This window comes from Vulpes vulpes, chromosome 11, assembly GCF_048418805.1.
Source record: "Vulpes vulpes isolate BD-2025 chromosome 11, VulVul3, whole genome shotgun sequence".
NCBI lineage: Eukaryota > Metazoa > Chordata > Mammalia > Carnivora > Canidae > Vulpes > Vulpes vulpes.
This window is the reverse complement of record NC_132790.1, coordinates 102,226,587-102,252,340: the sequence shown is the minus strand read 5'-3', so window position 1 is coordinate 102,252,340 and position 25,754 is coordinate 102,226,587. Positions and strand designations below refer to the sequence as shown.

General features: G+C 33.6%; 1 protein-coding gene and 1 non-coding gene across 2 annotated transcripts in view; both read right to left on the bottom strand.

Annotated features, from left to right (window-relative positions):
- The window catches only part of RSRC1 (arginine and serine rich coiled-coil 1), a 402,099-nt gene that overhangs the window by 244,011 nt on the left and 132,334 nt on the right, over positions 1-25,754 (bottom strand). The window lies entirely within an intron of this gene.
- On the bottom strand, positions 18,820-18,928 carry LOC112925427 (U6 spliceosomal RNA). Its single transcript, XR_003236120.1, has one exon. It is a non-coding gene; the product is annotated as a U6 spliceosomal RNA (small nuclear RNA).

Below are 25,754 nucleotides of genomic sequence, written 5' to 3'. Positions count from 1 at the left end.
AAACAATACTCCCCTACAAGAACACAACTGAATCTAGAGTGGTTACAATGTTCAATTTTTAAGTAAAAAAATACCAGACATGAGCACTGGGCGTTATACTATATGCTGACAAATTGAATTTAAATAAAATTTCAAAAAATACTAAACATGCAAATAAACAATAAGGTGTGGACATATAAAAAAAAAGTGAACAGAAACTATGAGTAAACCAGAGATTAGTTTTAGCAGGCAGAGATTTCTTGACAACTATCATAAATTGTTCAAATATTGAAGAAAAAATACTGTCAATGAATGAAGAGATAAGAAATCTCAGTAGAGGTATGGAAACTATTTTTTTTTAATCAAATTCTAAAACTTAAAATATTGAAATTTTAAAAATCACTAAATGGGATCAAAATAAGAAAGAAAACAGCAAAACAAAGATCAGTGAGCTTTATGACACATTAACATAAAGTTATCCAATCTGGAGTACAATGAGAAAAAAAATTAATGAAAATGAACAGGACCTCAAGGGATCTGTGGGACAATATTAAGTGGTCCAGTATATGAGTAAGTGGAATACCAGGAAGACAGGAAGAAATGAACATTATTTTAAAAAATAAATACCCAAAAAAGTTCCCCAATATGGCGAAAAAAAGCTCATTGAACAAGTGAAATAAATACAAAACAACACTCCTACATGCCTGATAGTAAAACTACTAAAAGCCAAAGATAAAGAGAAAACAGAAAAGAGGTCAGAGAACAAAAATAAATTATACAAAGGAATGATTAGAAGACTATGGCTAACTTTACATCAGAAACTATGAAAGCCAGAAGACACTGGAACAACAATTGAAATGAAAGAAAAACTTGTCAGCCAAGAATTATATACAGAGGAAAACTATCAATCAAAACTGAAGATCAAATAAATATACTATTTCTTTGAGTAAGCAGAATAAGTTAAAGTACAATAGAATAACTGAAAAATGTGCTTTAATGGGACAAATTAAAGATGTAATGTCTAGTGTAACAACTAAAATGAATATAAGGAAAACAACAGTTTTCAAAACAATAAGGAAATTTAAATTAAATACTAAAACTTATTTGAGTAATAAGAAAAAAGAAGGCAAAGAAACTAACTTGAGAAGACTGATATATCCCTACGTTTATTCCAGCATGATTTATAATAACCAAGATATGGAAGCAACCCAGTGTTAACAATAAATGAGTGGATAAAGAAGATGTGGTGTGTGTATGTGTGTATATGTATATATACATACATACAAGAGAATATTACACAGCCATAAAAAGATCTTGCTATTTGTAATAACACAGATGAACCTAGAGAGTATAATGCTAAGTAAAATAAGACAGAGACAAATACTGTATGACTTCACTCATATATAGAATTTAAGACACAAAACAAATAAACAAAGCAAAAAAGAAACAAACCAAAAAACATACTCTTAAATAAAGAGAACAAACCAGTGGTCACCAGAGAGAGGTTGGTGTGGGGGTGGGGGAGAGAAGAAAAGAAGAAAAGAAAAGAAAAGAAAAGAAAAGAAAAGAAAAGAAAAGAAAAGAAAAGAAAAGAAAAGAAAAAAAAAGAAAAGAAAAGAAAAGGAAGAAAAGGAGAGACAGAAAGAGAGAGAGAGAGAGAGAGAGAAAGAAAGAAAGAAAGAAAGAAAGAAAGAAAGAAAGAAAGAAAAAGAAAAAATGTCACAAGGAAAACAAGAGATAAATACAACCATATCAAAAATTACATTAGATAATAATAGACTAAACCATTCAATTAAAAGGTACAGTCAGAATGTATTTTTTAAAAAAGACCCAGACATAGGCTGTCTAAAAGAACTAAAAATTTAATATAAGGAACAGACTGAATGGAAAAACTAAGAAAAAAAACTATGCAACTTGTAAGAATAAAAAAGCTAGAAAAGAAAGGTTAATATTCAAAACAGACTTCAGGGAAATAAGCACTACTACAGACGAAAAAAGGACAGATCATAATGATAAAAAGGTTAGTACATTAAAAGGAAAAAGATAAATTCAGAATCTTAAGTGCAAAAACTGACATATGTCAACTTAACAAGGAAAAAAATTAATACTCATAGAGAAGACCTGAACAATAGTACATTAATCCAACTGATATTTATATAGCAATATACCCAACAAGTACAATATACTCATTGTTATCTGATCAACTATAGGAAAATAAATAAATCTCAAAAGATTCAAAAGACTGTCTTATGGGATCCCTGGGTGGCGCAGCGGTTTGGCGCCTGCCTTTGGCCCAGGACGCGATCCTGGAGACCCAGGATCGAATTCCACGTCGGGCTCCCGGTGCATGGAGCCTGCTTCTCCCTCTGCCTGTGTCTCTGCCTCTCTCTCTCTCTGTGTGTGACTATCATAAATAAATACAAAAAATAAAAAAATAAAAAAAAATTAAAAAAAAGACTGTCTTATGAAGTCTACTTTCTGAATACAACAAAACATCAACGAAACATCTATAAAAGACCAAAATAACTAATTAAAAACAGTGCTAACAGATAAAGTCTTAAATGTTATTAGAAAGAGATCTAGTTTTAGTGATCAAAATTTCCTCCTTAAGCTAGAAAAATAAGATCAAACTAAACCTAAAGTGAATAGAAAGCAGAAAAAAAATGAGAGCAATGATGAAACAGAAAAAAATTAACTACAGAGAAATGAGCTTCATGTTTTTAAAAAAACAAAAGCTGTAAATTTTGATAAATCAACTGTGAAAATCATTTGCTTAATGGCACAGTAATCATACGATAATGGTTATATTATATATTGATAATAAGTAGATATTAGTAAGAGAAAATGCAGAGATCAGTAAAGGATCCATTTTTTATAAGTGGATTTTTGCTACAGTAATATAGTATCAGTGGAATTCAATGAAGAAAGAAAGTCCTACACATGAAAAAATGCTCTACATCACTCATCATCAGGGAAATACAAATCAAAACCCCAATGGGATATCACCCTACACCTGTCAGAATGGCTGAAATTAACAACTTAGGAAAAGATGTTGGGTAGGTTGCAGAGAAGGGGGAGCCCTCTTGCACTGTTGGTGGGAATGCAAACTGGTGCAACCACTCTGGAGAATAGTATGGAGGTTCCTCAGAAAGTTAAAAATAGAACTACCCTACAATCTAGCAATTACACTTCTAGGTATTTATCCAAAGGACACAAAAATACTGATTCAAAGGGGCACATGCATCCCAGTATTTATAGCAACACTATCAACAATAGCCAAATTATGCAAAGAGCCCAAATGCCCATCAACTGATGAATAAAAAAAATACACATACACATATACAAAATGGATTATTACTCAGCCATCAAGAAGAATGAAATCTTGCCATTTGTAAGACATGGATGGAATAGAGTATATTATGCTAAGGGAAATAGGTCAGTCGGAGAAAGACAAATGCCATATGATTTCACTCCTATGTGGGATTTAAGAAACAAAACAGATCAACATAGGGGAAGGGAAGGGGAAGTAAGATAAAAGAGAGGGAGGCAAACCATTAGAGACGCTTGACTACAGAGAACAAACAGGGTTGTTAGAGAAGTGGGTTGGGGGATGGGCTAAATGGGTGAGGGGGATTAAGGAGGGCCCCTGTGATGAGCACTGGATTATGTGTAAGTGATGCATTACCAAATTCTACTCCTGAAACTAATACATTATATGCTAACTAACATGAATTAAATAATAACCTGGAAGGAAGAAAAGAAAAGAAAAAAAAGAAAAGAAAAGAAAAGAAAAGAAAAGAAAAGAAAAGAAAAGAAAAGAAAGATAAATAAATAAATAAATAAATAAAATAAATTAAAAATAAAATAAAATAAAATGGAAGTAAGGGAGGAAAGGAAGAAAAGAGGAAGGAAGGGAGAGAGGAAGGTAGGTAGGCCAGTTGGTCCTAGAGTAATTGGCTATCTGCATGGGAAGCCAAAAAAAAAAAAAAAAAAGTCAAAATAAATCATGGATATAAATGTAAAAGTTCACCTTATATAAAATTACTAGAAGAAAATCTTGTGACCTTGAGGCAGATGAAGTTTAAGCAAACATCAAGATTGAAAAATTAATAAATTAGACTTTATCAAAATTAATAGCTTTTACTCATCAAAAAACATAGTTTAGAATAAAATTCAAAATGGGCAAAAGATTCTAAGAATAAAAGGGAATACACTCTATGCTTCTCTCTGAAACAATCACAAAAACAACATAACCAAAATGTTTTTTAAAAATGGTCTTTAAGACACTGTGACTCCTGAGTTATAGGACACAAACAAATGGAGGCTAATCGCTACAGATGACAGCACAGGGTGGGAGAACCTAGGTGGACCCTAGCAACGTCCGGATTTGGAGTCAGAGCTGATATTCCATGGACACTAAGGCAACTAGAATTCATAGGATAGAATTCAAGGGAGGAGATAGTGGCAGAGACAGAACTGTGAAAATCAACTGAGATCCCCCCCTTTGTGTAGTCAGCAAAGTACCAAATAGTGCATGCCTGCAAAGAAAGTACAACAGGCAAAAGAATAAAATCTTTAAAAAAATAAAATCTTTAAAAAAAAAAAAAAAAAACAGGCAAAAGAAAATACCATCCCAAAGCATCCCAAAGAACTAGAGATCAGAACCTGGTGCTCACACAAAGTGGGAAAGAACACCATTCTAACAAGCCAGACAGGGAAAACTCGTAACTCACAAGGCACTTGTGAGAATATTCATAAAGTTCATACTTCAGTTGTAAGAATAGTTAGCACTAGACTGAGTACTACTCTAGATGGAACTACCATACCATAATATAGCAAGATCTAAGAGGACCAAACTTATCTCCAAGGAACTTAACTGCAACCCAGAATAAAGCTTGAAAATACTGACAGGATTGCAAAAATTTCCAGATAAATCCAGATTTATGGTTGGAAATTTCAATTCTTTTCTCTTAATATATGATAATACAAGTAGAAAATCAGCAAGGACATAAGAGAGGTGACTACACTATGAATCAACTTGACCCAATTGACATTTACAGAACGCCCAATAGAAGAACAAGCAAAATATACAGCTTTCAAAATATTCATTAAAATAGTACATATTCTGGGACATCAAACATCTCAATAAATTTAAAAGGATTCAAATCATATAAAGTATGCTCTTTGGGGCAATGAAAGTAAATGAGAAAGGAGTTACAAAAAGATATCTAGAAAATCCTAAAGTATTTGAAAAATACCACCGTTTTAAAAAACCTGATAGAATAAATCAAAGTGAAATTAGAAATTATTTGAATTGAATAAAAACGAAAACACAACATATCAGAATCTATGCATGCTCCTAAAGAAGATACATAGCACACAAATTGGTGAAAAAGATTACTATCTGACTAATATCAGGAACAAAGACACGGATATCCAAACTTTCCACTTCTATTCAATGTTGATTTCTGGAGGTTCTAGTCTGAGCAGTCAGGCAAGAAAAGAAATAAATGACATCCAGATTGGAAAGAAATAAAACTGTCTTCATTACAAACAGTACGACTGTCATCACACAAATGCCAATTTGTGTGATGTTAGCTGGTGGATTTTGGTAAATGCCTCTTGTCAGGTTGAGGAAACATCCTTCTAGTCCTAGTTTGCTGACAGTTTTTTTTTTTTTTTAGAAATATATATATATAATATATATATACACATAATATATAATATATATATAATTTGCAGTACCAAAGGCATGGCTATGAAAGAATAAATTAATAAACAATACTTCACCAAAATCAAACACTTTTGGGGAAGACTGAGTGGTACAGTTGGTTAAGTATCTGACTCTTGGTTTTGGCTCAGGTCATGATCTCAGTCAGGGTCAGGAGATGAAGGCCCACCTGGGGCTCCGCACTCAGCACAGTCTGCTTAAGACTTTCTCCCCTCTCCCTCTGCCTCTCCCCTCCACACTTTTTTAAAAGATTAAAGACTTTTGTCTTCAAAAGCCACTCCTAGTGAATGAAGGAAAAGCTATAGCATACATCTGATACAGTACCTGTATCTAGAACATATAAAAACTCTCCAAACTTAATAATAAGGAAACAATACAACACAAAAATAATCAAAGGATGTAGACAGATATTTCACTAAGAAATACATATAGGTGGCAAATAACATTGAAAACATCCTCAACACCATCAGTTATCAGGAAAATGTATATTAAAGCCATAATGATCCACTTCACATCTATCAGAATGTCTAAAATAAAAGAGTAACATAAGGCGGTATTGATTAGGAATAACTCTACTGGTACGCTAACACACTGCTGGCAACATGGTATAATGGTACAACCACATAGGAAACAGTCTGGCAATTAAGTTAAGCATAAACCTACCATATGATCCAGCCTTTCTACTGCCAAAAAGAAAAGTATGTCCATCCTGAACACAAATTTTCATAGCAGGTTGTTTTATAATAGTCAAAACTTGAAAACAACATAAATTTCCATTAATAGGTAACTGGGATAACAAACTGTTTCATAAACATACAATGGCATACTATTCAGAAATAAAAATATATGCAACAATGTAGATGCAGTATTTGAATAATTTGCTGAAAGAAATCAGGCAAAAAGAATACATACCGTATTATTACATTTATATAAAGTTCTGGAAAATATAAACTCATCTACAATTATACTAAACAGATGCTTGTGGGGAAAGAGCAAGGAGAGAGGGAAGAAGTATTATAATGGAGCCTGACTAAGCCTTTGGTTAGGAAGGACAGGTTTGCTATCTTGATCGTGGTGATGGTATCGCAGGTATATACATAAATTGAAAAATATCAAGTTGGATACTTTAAAATATGTGTAGTTTACCAAACATTAATTATACTTCAGTAAAACTTTAAAAACAGAAGAAAAATTAAAAAAAAAAAATTTGACCAGACTCAACACAAAAGTAGACACACAATGGCCAATAAAGAAAGATAAGATACTCAACATTATTTGACATCAGGGAAAGGAAAATTAAAACCACAGCAGCATGCATCTACAAATCCACTACAAAGTCTAAAATTAAAAAGAATAGCAATACCAATTGTTGGTAAGGATCTGGAGAAACTTCAAATCTCATATACCAGTCATATAAATGTAAAATAATACAACCCCTTCAGAAAACCATTTGGCAGGTTCTTACAAGTTAAATCTAAACCTTCCAAACAAGCCAGTTGTTCACTTTCCAAGTAAAGAAAACACAGGTTCACCTGAAGAAGATTGTATGAATGCTCATAACAGCTTTAGTAACATCCCAAACAGAAAACAACTCAAATATCTGTTAACAGATGACAGTAAAAACAAAATGTGATCTATTTATACAAAAGTACATTACTCTTCATTCAAAAGGAGCTAACTGCTGAAACAGATGCAACATCATGGATAAATCACAAAACCATAATGTTGAGTGAAAAAAGCCAAACACAAAAGAGTACATAATGTATACTGTGATTCTACTTATATAAAATTTTAGAAAATATAAACTATTTTATAGTGAATAATTATTAGCAGTCATCTAAGGCTGAGGTAGAGGGGAAGATGGACTACATAAGGGGAAGTGAAAACATTTATGGTGATAGAATTATTCACTATATTGTATAAGTGTATATCATGTTGGTTTTTAATTAGTCCTCTAGCATTTTGGGCTCTGCAATGTTAGCAAAAGTAGCTTACTTTCTTGATTTTTCTTAATGAAGTATTACTGGCATTTTTTATGGGGAAATTTCTTTGTTGAATGGGTGGTCTTGTACACTGTTAAGAGTATCCCTATTTTTTTCTCACCAACCACTATGATCCTATATATTCCATCACGTATTTCACAAAAGGCCCAAATGCACCAAGTGTGATAAACTTAAGCCTAATAAACTTTTATTAATCACATTTGGCACTTTCTATACAATGATACTGACCAAGAAACAAAATCAGTAACAACTAGCTGGGAACATACAATCAAAGAGGTCTTGTCCTTAAAGAATTAATCCCCTTAGCATTTTTACTTTTTACTTAAAACTCTCACCATCAAGTAGAATACTCAGGAAGGTGTAAAAAGAAAGAAATTATTCCTTATTCATTTCTCACTCCTCATCACTGATGACAGTAACACTACTTAAATAAAAATATCATCTTCAAAGAAGACATGAACATTTATCTTTTTGTTCCTTTTTCATAAAGACAGTAAAGAGGAAATGAGAAGTGAATGGGAGACAATAAACAATATTTTCAAAAGCAGAGGAAATAAAGTTACTTACCAATGCAATGGAAATTAAAAGTCAGTAAGAGAGTATCATGTCAATAAATTTGTAAACTCAGGTAAAATGAATTTGTCAGACAAATTTCTAGGAAAAAAATCTTACAGAAACTGATTTAAGATTAAATAGAGAAAAATGAAGAAAAAAAAAGATAAAATCTGAATGGTTTAAAACCCCTCACAATGATAATACTAAATTGTATTATAGGCTAGTTCTACCAAGTATTCAAGGAATATATAATTTCAATCCTATGAATCATACTAAGAATAGAAACTGATGAACCATTCACCATCACGTTTTTTAATAGACTTTAATTTCAGAGCAGGTTTAGGGTCATAGCAAAATTGAGGGAAGGCACAAAGATTTCCCATATGTCTCCTGCTCCTACACATACATAACTTGCCCCACTATCAATATCCCATACTAGAGTTCTCCATTACATTGACAATGCTAGTATAACCTTGATACTAAACTTGGAGAAGGAAAGAACAATTACATGCAAATCTCACCCAGGAACAAAGATAAAAAATATTAATAAACAAACCAAATGAATCCAGCAATATATACAAAGAGATAATATACAATAAGTTGAGTTAATCTCAGGATTGCAAGGACAGATTAATAATAGAAAATCAGTTATTAGTCACACATTCCTAGATTAAAAGAGGAAAACTGTAAAATGATTTCAATTAATGTACAAAAGATTTTGATAAAAATTATATAAATGATTTCTAAAAAAGCTTATCCAATAAGGAATAGAAGGAAATCTTGTCAAATAGGAAATGATATCTACCAAAAACCAAAAAGAAAATTATTCTCATTACATCCTCATTCTCTTATTCTATAAATATTAGCAGAATTCCCATTCAAATCCCAAACAGGACAAAGATACTGGCAATTAATACAATAAACATACAAAGTAGACAGACATAAATTCTACAATACTTGCAAGACCTTTATAGAAGAAAAAAGTTTTTTGTTGAGATATTTTAAAAATACTAAGTGAATAAAGAGGTATACTATGTCCATGGATGGTAAAATATAATATCTTGTGGATATGAGTTCTCACCAGATCTACAGATTCAATGCAATTCCAACTGAAGTACTAACAAGTGTTTTTGTAGAACTTGACAAACTGATTCTTTTACATGTAAGAAGAAAAGTCCAAGCAGTAAACATAAAAGAATAAAATATATACAAGATTTTAAATTACAAAACTACGATTTATATAAAAATGTTAAGAAATTAACAATCCATAGATTAGGAGGAAATATTCACAACACATGTCTAATAAAGGAACTGAACACAAAATATATAAGAAATTTCAACAACAGTAACAAAAACAATCTTTTTTAAAAAAACAGATAAAATACTTGAATAAATACTTTACAAGGGAAAATGTACAAATAACCAGTAAGTGGGACACCTGGGTGGCTCAAGGCCTGCTCCTGGGATGAGTCTCGCATCAACAGTCCTCCCCCACCCCAGGGAGCCTGCTTCCTTCAACCACCCCCCCCCATCTATGTCTCTGCCTGTCTCTCAGGAATAAATAAATAAAATCTTAAAAAAAAAATAAAGCAAATAATTTTGCTAATGTTATTAGGAACATTCACTGAAAAAGAAAAAGATATATGTATAAACTAAACCTTAAGTTAAAATTCTGTGATAATTTCAATTTAAAATAGTATGAATTCATGATTTAGTGTACCATATTTTATTGATTTTAAGATGTCCATTTTGAATATTATTTTAATATATTTGTAATGAGGATACATTTGCATTAGACGATATCTTAAAATTAATGGCAGTGTTTTTTTTCTTAGTAGTACATAAAATTACAATTGATGACATCTTAGATTCAAGGAAACAGTATATTTATTCTCTAGTTCTGTTCACTGACCTAAAGAAATGCTATCCTTGAAGGATCATATTTTGATTTCTAAATATTATTCTTGACTAAAAGGAGCCAAGGTTATTTGGGTTTATGGTTAATTCCTGGCTCTAAAACAAAAAATTTCAGTCTGAGACTGAAACAAATATAAAAAATTTTAAAACTAACAGGGTTATGTGTGAAGGACATAGGAGCCAATTTGAAGAGATTCATACTGATGAACAAACTTGCTACAATTTGAGCATACAACAACAACAAAGTAACTTTTCAACTCTGGTTGAAATATGTTGAATATAATTCCCATGAATCCTTACGATAAGAAAAAGCAGAAAGCAAATCAACTGACTACTACTACAGGGAACTATTATACTAACTCTTCATTTTAAAAATTGGTTCTCTAATGGAGCTTTCATTAAAAAGTATCCAATGTCTACAGATATTTGATATGTATATCAAAATATAGGCCATCTGTGTGTAGCAACTTAGCAGGACTTATGTTAACTAGGACATTTGAGAAACAGTGATTAAAGATTTGTACAAGAAATTTTCAAGTTTATCTCTATTTTCCACAATTTCTGTCCTAATAACATACCCGAAGTCCAGAATCCTCAAGTGAAGCAAAAGAGAACAGGTTGACAAGAAGTAAAAATGGAAACAGGAAAACACAAGCTGCATCCTTTTGACTAAATACGCTTCATATTTTTCCAAAATATGCATCATCAACAGACTAAAACAGCTCTAAATAATGCTTTTATATTTATATATAATACCTTCAGTTAGAGACCTGAAATGTCACTAGATCTTCACTTATTCAGAATTTACATAATCATTGCTATCACAAGGTGGACGCTAAATTTCAGTTTCTGATGGTCAGTTTAACCTTTAAATCGCCTGATTAAACTCTGTCTTCATTCTCAAAACCCCAAATTAGCAAACAAGCCACAATACAATATATGCTATAGCATAGGTCTTCGGTGAATAGCTGGGATCTTCAACTGCTTCAGCTGCAATACAAGCCATTGAGCCTTGGCCAATATAAGCCAATTTGAATAATCAATATGACAACCTTATTTTTCTAATGCAAACAGGATTGCTACAGTAAGGTGTCTCACTGCCACATCACAGTCATGGCCTCTTTTAACCCCTAATTAGATTGAGGCGATTATCCCTGCTCTTCCTTACAAGTGTACAGCTTGGATAAGGGATGACAAAAGCTATCTGCCACTTATTCAGCCTTTGCAGACAGCAGGTTATCCAGGGAGATAGAGAATAAAATCAACAAACAATTGTTATTCATATCATCATCTAAAGTGTTAAGATAGTCACAGTTTCCATACATGCCCAGTGAATATAGCCCAGAGCATGAGGTAACTGCAGACTGCTTAAGAACATCAGGGTTACACAGATGGAAATTCATGGTGATGTTGGGGAATTATGTCTAAATCAAATTCATTTGCATAAAAAGAAATGATCAGGGATTTGTCTTTTGTATATAATATATCAAGATTTCATTATGTTTCTCTTCATGAATTCTTTGAAGCTAAATTTTAATATTGATTTTTCTAAACACATAGCATTTATCATGAAAAGAATGCCAAAATTAATGGTTTGCAGAAACTTAAATGCATGAAGATTCAATTAAAATACTCTTAAATATAAAACAGGAAACTTTTCACCATGCTACTACATGAGTTCTTGTATTATAAATTTAGATGATCAAGAGTTATTTCACTAACTCTGTAGATTCCAAATGTTTTTCTTAACTCTTGTAACAGTTTCTGAAATTTCGGTCATCACTTCAAACCCATTATTAATAAGAGAACTGTGGTCACAAGAAAATAATAAAGAGTAGTTGCAAAGACACCAAACTGACAGTTTCTTGTAAGTTTAAGCTAACTTGAGGACAATATAGGAAGCTGGGCCCACTGATAAGAAAAAATTTGGAGGGGGAATATCTGCATCTACTCTGATGATGATAAAATCACAGCGGAAGTAGTAAGATAAGGAAATGTTGAAAAGGATTTCATATCTTTTCCTTTCCACTTGCAAGAGTCAGTAGGCGTCTTTTTTTTTAAGGTCATAATCACTGTGCTAAAAGAAAAAGAATGGGAAAGCCACAATCTTTTATATTGAATTGTTTGATATAATTCATTCAGTTAACCAACATTGTTGCCTTTAAAGCAGCCAACTGAGGTACCAGACCCAAAATTCATCAAATGTCAGTCCAAGAACAACTAAACATTTTAAATATATCCACTGGTAGCAAAAAAATTGTCATATAAACATTATTTCTGTACATAACCATGAGTTAGTGAACCCAGATTTTCATGGAGATAGAGTGCTGTGATTACTTGGTTATCAGTGGATCATTTAACCAAACTGCATCATGACAGTTTAATTTAGTGATTGCCAACCAGGCTGAGCAGTAAAAGATTATCTAAAACTGTGTGCCTTGTTCTCCGGACATAAGCTGAAACATGACTTCATTCTTAAAGTTGAATACCAACTCAGGATATTGGGCAGGCCTTGAAATCCAAGTCATAATTCACTTCTAAATGTGTCTCTAGAGCACCATTGTTAGATAGAGAAACCTAAAGCTTCTCTCTCTCTCTCTCTCTATATATATATGTATGCATGCTATGTGTATATATTTATTTTTTTACACATTTGTAGTCAATAATTTCATTTTAAACATCTGATTTTAACCAACATGCTCTTCTTATAATATCCCATATATTTATTCATTTATGTAAAATCGACTTGATAAGAAAAAAAATGAAATCAACTGTCAAAAGATACAGGAATACTTTACTAGATATGATTAAATTTATTAACCTTCATTTATTTAAACTGAGTGTTAAAATTTGAATTTGTCATGATTTTGTTTCTCTAATCCACTTCTGATCTTTATATATATATATGTATATATGTATATATACATATATATGTATAAAATATTATAGCTTCCAAAAATAAACATAAGTCATACATATCTACTATAGATTTTAGACTAAAATATTTTAAGAATTTAGTAAACATATGCTGGTAAAATTACATAAAGCCAAAGTATAGTAAACAAAAACATACAGACATTTGTTTTCAATTACCTCTCTATTTATATAGAGTTAAACCATCAGTGCTAAAACTCAAAAATATTAAAAGGGAAAGTAACGACAAATGACATTTTAGTGAATAAGTAAAAAAACAACTTCACTCTTCTGGTCTTATTTTAATCCATCTTTCCGTGTGTTATTTTACTATTTTTTAGTTTTCTTTGTTCTTTCACTTGGAACTTTTTATGTGCTTGAAGTTACTAGCAACTCTTTATTAAAAGTACAATAAAGAACTAGACCCTTGAATAATTTGAGAAATGTAAAGTGAAAAACTAAATTATGACATATAAAACTATTGATTTTCAAACTTTCTTCTGCAGCTCAACTTTATACAAAACTCCAATACTGTCAGCATATCTCAATAATATTCCTACTCAAAAGAAATAATGCATTATTGGTTTTTTGTTTGGATTAAAAACCATGCAGCATACTGTAAATTTAATAACATTAAAGTTGAGGACAATAAATAAAAGGTCTATGGTCCTTATCCAATTCTAGATTTCTAACTAAAGAGTGGCATGATGGCCACAGGTTAGGTACACACATCTGATTAGAAAACTAGAAAATGGTATCTTTGAAAGCAAGTAATTTACTCAGGATGTGAGATTTAATATTTTCAAAGCCATTTCTAGATAAGAATAACTAATTATTCTTCGTCTTTATTACAAATAAACAAGGAACAGGATAACAGATTGAAGTCAACTATAGAAAAGCATTTCTAGAATGTGTTAAGTACTTGAATAGATTGCTAATGGAGGTTGGAATTCTCTTATGTCAAGGACTTGAAAAGGATACATTTTAATCTTTCAGAAACGGATTCTCTGAAAGCATAGTAAAGGACCTGTGACAGTCTTTCTCACCTTAAAATAAAATTCTTAAAACCACGTATTTATGGAAGATCATGCTTTTGTATTTGTTTCATTTATAAGTTAAAATTTATGTAAGAAGAGTGTATAAATAATGGCATATTCTAGATGTGATTTGGTACGGGGCTAGAAACAATGGGGATAATATACAAACATGAATACAAACAGGGCTCAGCACTACATGAGAAAAGGAAGAAAGCATTAAAACATGAAACTAAAAAGATTAAAATTCCACATCATAACAACTCCTTAGGTAAGTTACAAAATACAGTATCATCTACCAATACAGTCTATAAACAAACTATAAGGAATCTCAAACAAATCCAAGTTTAAATGAACCCCCCTGAAACTGACATAAGTAGAATGATACAAATCTATTATTTTTTTAATTTAATTTTTTCACCAATACTAAACAAAAAGCCAATTTTATTTTGTTTTGTTCCCCAAATGTGGAACAGGTAATACAGAGAGAGAAAATATAACAAATAATTTATCCAGGCAAAGAATGTGTGCCTTGGAAATCCGACCACTGTAACAGTTCTCTTCATGATGCCAGATCAAGTTACTATCACCAATAATGGAACACACCACCATCCTGGGAGTCCTGACACAGTGCTGAGAAGGACACAACATTACCTCTGTGATATTCCTGAATCTAATTAGTAGGAGACATTAGAAAACCCAAATTGAAGGACATTCTATCAAACAAGTGGCCTATACAGCTTTAAAAATGTCAAGATCATGAAAGACAAAGAAAAGCAGAGAAACTATTCTACGTTAAAGGAAACTAAGGACACTGTCGTGACAACCCAGTGTAGTACATGACTCTGGGCTGGACGGGGTCTTTGATGGAGGGCATGGGTAGTTGACATGCAAATAGGAAGTTACATGATGTAACCAGGACTATGAACTGTGGATCAGATACTCTAACAATGTTAAATTTCTTGATATTGATTATTACCGTACTGTGGCGATGTAAAAAACAAAAATTCTTATGGAATACATACAAAAATATTTAGGCATAAAGGGACTGATGCTTGCCACCTACTATCAAATGATTCAGGAAAAAAGCACGTTGAGAGAGAATTTGATAAAGCAAATGAAGTAAAAATGTAAACAACTGGTGAATCTGGATAAAGTGTACATGAGAGTTCTTTTCTTGGAACGTATTTGTAAGTTTGAAATTATGTCAAATAAAGAGCTGCAAAAAAAATCTTAATTTGGCATATTAATTCCTCTTCAGTACTTTCAGTTCCAGCCAGGAACTTACCTCCTTCAAACCTGACAGCAGCAGAAAACAAAAACAAAAAAACACAAAAACTTCACATTTAGTAAGCAAAGAAAAGCTACCCTTTAAAAATATATACATATATCACATAGTCCTAAAGCATTATTTACTATATTTATTTTTTTAAAGATTTATTTATTCATTCATGAAAGACACAGGTTGCGAGAGAGGCAGAGACACACAGGCAGAACATCCCAGAATCACGACCTGAGCCAAAGGCAGGTGCCCAACCACTGAGCCACCCAGGTGTCCCTATTTACTCTATTTAGAAATCTGGAACTTATAAAACTATTTGGAAAACACAAAAATAATTTTAAAAGCCCAGGTTTTACTATTTTCAGTATTAAAACGTTTTCATCTGATGTTAATTTGACAAATCCTATAACCTGGTGTTTTAGGCATCCCATTCCTGAGATGATGTTAACTCAATAATTTTTTTCCAGGAATTTTATCAATAGTGATATCAGAATTGAGATACTATGAGGGAAAAGTCATGGCATATGATCTAAAAAGAGAGGATCACCCCTACCCATTAACTTCAGAATATAAGAAGCTAAAGCCATCCAGATACAAAGTATACAGTTCCTAATGGTTTACTTGAACTTCATATAAATAGAGCTCTGAGAATGGAATTAGCTTCTTGGGATAGCTGATGAACAAATGTATGAACATCTGTCTGTGCTTTGTTATAACACAACAATAAGTAGGTCTGAAATGGCTTCACTGAAGCACCAGAAGACTTACTTCCTGGGTGCTCAGCCATCCTTTCATCAGATCTGTCAGTATCCATCCCTTTTAGTAATAGTTAAGAAAGAGCATCATTAAATTCCCTATAGAAAGGGTATTGTATTCAGAAATAACAAAGTAAATTTTCCATTGTTCATGGAAATAAGTACCATATTATACTAACTGCACTTCTAATTACTTTATTGATTTAGTCAATAAATTTTCGGCTAGGGTAATAATATTTTTTGGTATATTAAAAGACACTTATTCACTGCTAGGGGTGAGAGAAGAAAGGGGAATTCATACTACCTTCTCAAGGCACAAAATGACAATGTGTGTTAACCTCATAAAAACCAATATTCTTTGACCCTTCAAGTTCTCTTCTAAGAAATTACTCTACAGAAATATAAAAAATACACACAAAGATATTTATATACAAAATATTTCTGCATGTATGTACATATATATGAACATGTATCTATACATATATGTATATGTACCATATTTATGTACAAGAATATCCATTATTTCAATAATAAATGAAAACAGCTTACATGTCCGAAGACACAGAATTATTAAATAGGTTAGTATGTATCTATACAATGCAAAGTATGCTACTCTTAAAAATGGCAACATAATAGATTCATACAGTAGTACATCTGTTAAATTTTTCAATAAACTAGGAAATTATAGACATATGCTAAAAACTATATAAATTATGGAGGGTGTAACCAAAAGTGTTGCACCTCATCTGGAAGGACACTATTCTATTCAGAAGGCTTTGGCATGTTAGGCCAGGAGACAACAACCTATAGTCCTTACGTTAACTTGGCCCCACTACCTGCTTTTGTAAGTAGAATTTACTGCAACGAAGACATGCCTATTCATTTATTTATTGTCTGTGGCTGCTTTTCACATTACAACCACAGAGCTGAGTAGTTTTGACAGACACTATAAGCCCACGAAGCCAAAAAATATTTACTATCTGGATCTTTATGGAAAAAAGTTTCTGAACCCGGGTCCAGAAACCTAGCCCATATTTCTCTCCAATGCTTTCCAAGTTGCCTTTCAATTTATTGAATTATATGATATGATCATAGACTAAATGGTTTCCAAACTATCTTTGCATGTGCGGCAAGAGAGTAAAAGGATCTCAATCCATCCACTCACCCCAGCCAAGGGGGAAAAATGGAGCAAGTAAAGGAGAAAAAAGGAAAGAACAGAAAGGAAAGAGGAAGCCAGGGATTAAAGGAGGGATAAGAAAAGTCTGAAAGCCACTGATCTACTTTAGGGACAGGAGGAGGAAAGGAAGACAAGGAGACCCTTATTTGGTAAATGAGTTTGTATTTAGGAACTGAGTTTGTACTAGAACCCAATCTCTTAATATACAGCATGTATATTATATAGATATATTCTGAATTCTCAACTGGAGGGGGAAGAGCAGACAAATTTTTAGATATTAAAATGGTTTGTGGCTTTCCAGAGCTCAACTCAACTCAGGAATCTTATTTCTTAGTATTTAATTTTGTTAATCTCTCACTCATTAAATTAAGTGAAAATTGATTAAGTTGATTTAAAATTTATTTTTCTCCTTAGGGGCACAATAATGAAAAAAAAAAAAACGTGAAAAACAATGGTATATAGAAAATATCCTTCAATCTTAAGTTCCCTTACACAAAATGCTAAAAGGCTCTTAATTACTAGTATACACATTTTAACCCATCATTTTTGGTTCCAGTATGCACAAGGTACAAATCAATCCTGTTATGAGCCAGTCCAGGAGGAAACTCCAGGTGGGTACAGAAAAGCGAAGGAAAGTAAAAGAGCAAAAAAAAGGTTATTGCAGTGAAAATGTGCAGAGGAAAGTTAACTCAAGACTCAGAACTATAGAAAGAGGACACTGAACCACATGTTACATGATGATGTTACCAATGTAGGCAAAAGCATACATAACCTTACATAACACCAGGCTTAGGGCACACAGATTGAGAAAGAGCTCACTGATAATCTCAGACATTCAAGTTATTTGTTATCTCTTGAACAACAGTAGGAACCAATGGATATAAACAACTATTAGCACTTCAGTGAAGAGAAATGGAAAGTTTTTAGTATAAACGGATGAAAATGGCAATGAACGGTTATGCTAGCTATTAAGCAGTTGCCTCTGCTGTGTATCTATTATAGAACTCTGTAAATGGCATTTTTCCTTTGCCAGCTAGCTCCCTGTTAGGTTCTGCTAGGCAAAGGTGTTGGAAGGAAGTTGAATTGTTCCAGAAAGTGAGGAGGGTTTCCCTGTTTTACTTGGTGCTCCTATCAGGGCTGCCCTGGTAACAACCCTTTACTCTAGAGAAAGAACTCCTTAGTAGAACTGGTTCCGATTTCTATTGTCCTTGTTTTCTTCTCCCAGAACCAGACCCATCACACTCCCTCAGAGGCCAGCCACCAGCAGCAGCCAAGCAGCATCCCCTTCCAAAAGTTCAGCTCTTAGCTCTTTGGAATCCATCCCACCAGCCCCTGAAGTACCAATACTAGTAAAGTAATACTAGTAAAGTAACACTCGCTCTTTGCAGGTCTGGGTCAATGCTCTGCCTTTCTCTGAGATCCTGAATCCTAATAATTCCAACCTCTTTCTCCCCCTCCTAAAGATCCTGGAAAAAAAAAATGGAATGTGTCATGAATCTGCATGTCATCCTTGTGCAGGGTCCATGCTATAACCTTCTCTGTACTGTTCCAATTTTAGTATATGTGCTGCTGAAGAGAGCACCCAACCTCTTTTCTTTGTTTCCCCAGGGGCAGTACTGGATTCTTCTAATACTATATCTGCTATCTCAGTGTTCCCCCTTTTGCATCAACCTCCCATACCTATTTAACCAACTCTCTATAAAAAATTCTATTAAGATAACTAGTGTGGTTTTACCTTCCTGACTGGTCCCTAACTGATAAAAGAATATCAAGCAGTCCTTATTCTAGAGGTAATTAACATTCTCTCCGGGTGTTATTTTTAGTGTTTAATTTTAGTTTATATAAAAAATATATTTTTTAATTTATTTATTTATGATAGTCACAGAGAGAGAGAGAAAGAGGCAGCGACACAGGCAGAGGGAGAAGCAGGCTCCATGCACCGGGAGCCCGACGTGGGACTCGATCCCGGGTCTTCAGGATCGCGCCCTGGGGCGAAGGCAGGCGCCAAACCACTGCGCCACCCAGGGATCCCTATAAAAAATATTTTTAAGGACCATTAGAATGTATTCACACTTCAATCTCCCTAAATTTTTTTTCCTGTTAAGTATAAGATTTTCTTTCTCCCACAATTCTTTTTGGTTATATCTGTGAGAAAACCCCAAGAAGTCACTAATGTATCTGTGATACTTATCTTTCATCTGTCCTATACCTTCTAATTGTGTCTAAGCCCAAAGGGATGCAAGTCTTTCTTTTTAACAAGAACAGCAAACTCTTTAATTCTGGACAGCAGTAACTGGAATAGCCAGTCACAGGTAGAGGAATGGACTTTAATGAGTTATCAAGAGGCAGCAGGTTCACTGAATCTTAAAATCCCAGAAAAATGCCCATATTTATTAACACATTTTTAAATATATATTGGAGTTAGTCACAGTGGAGAGATACAAAATGTGTAAGTACAAAACATGTACTTCAATAAGAGAAAAGTTATTTATCCAACTATATATCTATTAACTTACAAAATCTCACTTTGATAGCTACCTTGGAAAAATACATCATTTAACCTCTGGTAGCCTCAGTTTTCTCATCTGTAAAGAAAACAGGCTGGACTAGGTCTCTGTTGCCATATATCTAACATGACAGTCAATAACATTTCTTTTAGTACTGAGGCATTGGGAGCCCAGCATCATTATCAAGAGAAACAAAAGATGGGTTTTGTAAAGGGAAAAAGTAAAGAGGTGGAAAAAAGTATCAAGATTGATAGTTTATAAAAACATAATCTGAAAGAGATTCAAATACAAATGTTGGGGAAATCTTGATCTTTTTCCTCTAGGTCAAGGAAAAGGAAGAAAATATATCACAGGCGAATTACCTGGTTTAAAAAAAAAAGTTTTTTTATTCCTATTATCACAATCTTTGAAAACATTTACTAATAACTCAGAGAAGATACTTCTTAAATTCTCTTTAAGATAGAAAACATGTGGGATCCCTGGGTGGCGCAGCGGTTTGGTGCCTGCCTTTGGCCCAGAGCACGATCCTGGAGACCCGGGATCGAATCCCACGTCGGGCTCCCGGTGCATGGAGCCTGCTTCTCCCTCTGCCTATGTCTCTCTCTCTCTCTCTCTCTCTCTCTCTGTGACTACCATAAAATAAAAAAAATAAAAAAAAAAAGATAGAAAACATGTTGGGGCACCTGGGTGGCTCAGCGGTTGGGCGCCTGCCTTCAGTTCAGGTCATGATCCTGGGATCCGGGATCGGGTCCCCCATCGGGCTCCCTGCATGGAGCCTGCTTCTCCCTCTGCCTGTGTGTCTGCCTCTCTCCCTCTCAGTCTGTGTCTCTCATGAATAAATACATAAATCTTAAAAAAAAAAATAGAAAACATGTCTTATTTTTCAGTTTTAAAAACTGTTAGTTTTGATATTCTTCTCTCAAATTGTCTGACCACCTGTCATATTGTATAGACCATACATAGGCTTTCACAGCTTATTTATAGAAATATTATACTTAAAGTTCCAGTTAAAGGTTTATGAGATAGGCCAGATCATTTATGATTTAGTAGTTACCACTTAACATACTGCAATTGGTAGTGTTTTTGATGTAAGGGAAATTTGAAAACAACTTTCAAATTTTAAAATCAATTACAGTTGTTCTAATGTAAACTGAGGAAAACTCCAATTCTGATGATCTGCCTTATATCTCATCTGCATTGCCACAGTAGGCTTGGCAATTTCCTTCTAAAACTTTACAGTTCAACTACTTTTATACAGAAGAAATAAGAAAGGTTTTAATTTTAGAATATGTATTTAATATCTACTCCTTAAAGCAAGAAATTTTATAATTTTACAACTGAAAATATTAGGTCTTAGTACTCAAGTTGCCATAACAATAAAAACAAATTTGCACAAGTCTATATAGCATAATTTCATTCGTGTAATACCTTGTATATTATTGTCATGAATAAATGAAAGTACACAAACCCCAAATCATGCATGCAAATGTAAACAATGGCTAATTCTGAAGAGCAAGATGACATGGCAGTATGGAGCAGAGTGAAGGAGAGTTTTCATTTAATGTATTCTAAATTTAAAAAATAATTATTATGAAGCATACACCTATACTAATAATTTTAATTAAAAATTCATTTAAAATAATTAAAGTTATAGATAACCCACTGAAAAAACCTGAGCTTAAACTGAAGTAACAATCAGTTAACTCACTTAGGCATAACTCTTACTTCAGCACCTTTTAGGTGTCAGGCTCTGGGAACAGAGCCGGGTACAAGGATCCTGCCCCTCTGAAAGTGACATTCTGGTGGGAGTACTACTAAGATGGGTTACACACTGTGATACATACTCAGAAGTATATAAATCTGGCATAGAGTAATCAAGTGGGGGATGGTTAATTTACATTGGGTGTTGAGGAAAAGCCTCTTTAAAAAGTTTATACTTGAACCAAGGACCTAAATAATGAGAATGAGAAGCCATACACAAAGATCCTAGAGAAAGCATTCCAGACAGAGGCACAGTGACGGCAAAGATCTGGAAGATGGAAAAAAAGTGCAGCTAGAGCATAATGAGTGGTAGGAGATAAGCTGGAGTACATGAGCTTGCCAAACCTTGATTTCAAGGTAAGAAATACAGTAAGAAGTCACTGTAGCATTTTAAGCAGAGAGGTGAAGGAGGATGACTAATATTTTTAAGAGATCTCTCTGGTTGCTGTGTAGATAATAGTTTGGAGGGAGAGCAAAAGTGAAAGAAAGAAAGAAGTCCCACTAAGACACTAAGCTGGTGGAAAACGGAACTGGCTTGGGCCATATCAGTGGAAATATCACTTCATTCAGGTATCAGTGCAGATAAATAAAAAAGATGGTGGTAGACAGAGAAAGGAATATATGCTAACAAGATTTCATGGGGTGGGTACAGCTGGTGATAATGACAAACTTATTAACTTTTTAAGATGTGACTATAGGATGGTAGAGTATGCGACTATTGATCTCGGGGCCACAAGTTTGAGCCTTACATTTGGCATGACTATAGGAGTACCCAGCTTGGAAAGGATAGAGACAAATATAGTTACAAGTGAGAAAATGGAAGCTAAATGAGTGAGAAGTAATGCTATCATTATTAGCAAATGCCTGGATACTCCCCCACTAATATCTGTTGGTCAGAATGTTTTACACAACATACACAGTATACTGTATGCAAATGAGAGTATTATAACTGCTCTTTAAAAATCTAATTTATAATGTTCCTCTTAATAATACTATTAATCTAACCACATACCCAAACTCATTACTCCACTGAAATGGCAATGGCTTTTAGAACTTTCATGGAGACATTCAGCAACATAATAATAATATCTTAGGCAATATAATAGCTTATTTTACTATGGAAGGCAACTAGACTTAGTGTGGTGATCATTTTGCAGGATACATAAATATCGAATCATTATGTTGTACACCTAAAACTAATAGAATGTGATACATCAATTATACCTCAATCTAAAAAATAATAGTAATAATAGTTTTTCAAAACTATTTGTACACAGCATACCTAAAACAAATTGTTGGAAGTAAAAGATGGATAAATCGGGTTCGTCACACCAATCTCTCACTTTCTTTTAGGTCTTACGGTATCTATAATGAAAAGTTTAAAGAAAAACTAAGTGTTGAGAATGTGGACTGGCAACCACAGTCTCAGAATCTATATTTTTGATAAAAAGTGGGCTCCTCTATTTTGAAAACCTGGCATGTTGAGCTCTATAAATTGCCTAAGGCAAAGTGATAAGCATAGAGAAGGCATCCACTTTATGAAACCTTTGTCCTGGAATAGACCCTATGAATCTTCCAAAACAAAGGAGTACAAGTTTGCTGCTCAGGATAATACACTGAACATAAAAGATTACTAATGACTTATGAACTCCTAATATAGCATGAATCATGCCAGCAACACTAGGATATTGGTTTCAACAAATAGCCTATTTTATTTTATAAACTTCACCAGAATATTATCAACAGCAGTATTAGAAAATGGAAAGCTAATAAAATTAGGAGGCAGCATCGGCATACTGCACACAGTGTTTCTCATCGCTCTAATGCAGAATCTAATGGATGAGAGATCCATCTTTTAACTTAAAAAAAAAAAGGCAGCCAGTAAACCTAGAATAATAGACCTCCACTTGACAAAGTTATTAGAGAATATTTTGCTACCTAAATTCAATAAACTGCATTAGTGAAACCAGTTTCTTTTATAAGAAAAAAAGAGAGGCAACATACTTTGTTCTTGTGTTTTATTATAGTTCAAAAAGCCTGATTATATTAAGTTTGTTTTCCTTGAGCAATATCTGAAGTAGAAGACAACTGAAAGATTAGAGGATTATAAATATTCTCTTTCTATAAAGATGTTTTCCTAATTCTATAATAGAAGACATCACAAATACTGGATGATAGCAAACTCTCAGAAATCAATGCTTTTCCCAAACACCAGGGTGCCTACCTGCGAAAGAGAGCTTTTAATATCTAACCTTGATTTTATTTGGTATCACGATCAAGTATTTTTCTGAGAAGTAAATGGTTATTAGCGATTTCTACTGTAGTTCCGTAACAGCAAAGGCATAATCCATGTTTAGGTGATCACTTTATGTTTTGATTCAGTTATCTGCAGGGTGTCTGCATGGTACTCTAACTATTTAAAGCCAGCAAAAAAGATTACAGCTCACACTAACTGGATTTTCACAGCTCCCTATCATTCGGCTTGAATTCCTCATGGGCAGATTAAAAGGGCCAAGGCAAACAATAGTCTTTTTACAAGGTGGTTATTGAAAAAAAAGAAGAAGAAGAAGAAGAAAAAGAAAAGAGAAGAAAAATGTGTACTTTTATGGCCAAAACAACAAAATTATTTCAGAAAGCAGCCACATAAAAACAAACTTAAATGTATAATAGAGGTAAAACTATGAGTGTTGTCATAATCCAAGTCAAGAAATTAATAGCATCTGAAAGAACAGTAGTTTTTATTCTGAAACCTCTAACATAGATGATATGGTTTTAGAATTCAAAGACAGCTAGTTATGGTATCAAAGAACAGAGTTAAAAGTACTTCAACAATCACTTAGTCTAACATTATTATGCTATAGACAGACAGACTGAGGTCCAAAGAACTCAACGTAGCATTTTCAAGTCAACTACTGGCAGATTACCAAAATAACCAGATAACTAGTTCATGATCTTTTCTACTTTGACTTAACCACCCTCTTGTTTTCTACCTTCACTCACTTCATATGGTCAAATGACCTCCCAATCTATGATCATCCTTTCTCCGTGAGGCCTGGATACAAAGCTTTCCTTATACATTATCTCCTCTAATCCTCATGCAATCCCAAGAGGTAGTTGTGTTCATCATGGTCATTGTACAGGTAAAAAACCCTCAAACTTAGATTAAGTGACTTGCCCAGGATCACATAGCCAGTAAATGGAAGAGCTGGATTTAAAATCAGGTCTATGGTTGCCTGGGTGGCTCAGTCAGCTGCGTGCATCTGCCTACAACTCAGGTCATGATCCTAGGGTCCTGAGAACCAGCCCCTCATTGGGTTCTTTGCTCAGCACAGAGCCTGCTTCTCCCTCTCCCTCTCCCTGCCACTCCACCTGCTTGTGCTCTTTCTCTGTGGCAAATAACATCTTTTTAAAAAATAAAAAAATAAAATCAGGTCTACAAAACTCTAGTGTATGAGCTACTAACCATTGTGCTGTATAACCTGGCTTCTGTATTAGCTTCTTTCCCATTTCATGGATAAGCCCCAATGATTTACATTCTTCTTTCCATGTGTCATTCATTCACACAACTTATCCAAACACAACCCTTAGAGTCTCCACACTTCTGTTTAGTATTAAATAACCAGTTAGTTCCTGAATCCAAGTCAGATCAAGATCCAGTTGGATGGTATTCTTTACTTATTTTTACTTATCTTATTCTCTATTACCACTAGCTTAACTAAAGCTTCAACAGTACTTAAGATAAAACTTCTAAATGGTCTTTCAACCTTCAACCCATTCTCTTTAGTGCTGCCTCTCAGATTTAAAACTGTTCAACTCGGGATCCCTGGGTGGCGCAGCAGTTTGGCGCCTGCCTTTGGCCCAGGGCGCGATCCTGGAGACCCGGGATCGAATCCCACGTCAGGCTCCCGGTGCATGGAGCCTGCTTCTCCCTCTGCCTGTGTCTCTGCCTCTCTCTGTCTCTCACTGTGTGCCTATCATAAATAAATAAAAATAAAATTAAAAAATAAATAAAAAAATAAATAAAAAAAAATAAAACTGTTCAACTCAAAACTCCTCTGGCATTGCCTCTTTATTACCTCTGCTAAAATTTATTTTAGTCACAATGATCTCAAAAGGAAAAATAAGTTTAAATGTATATAT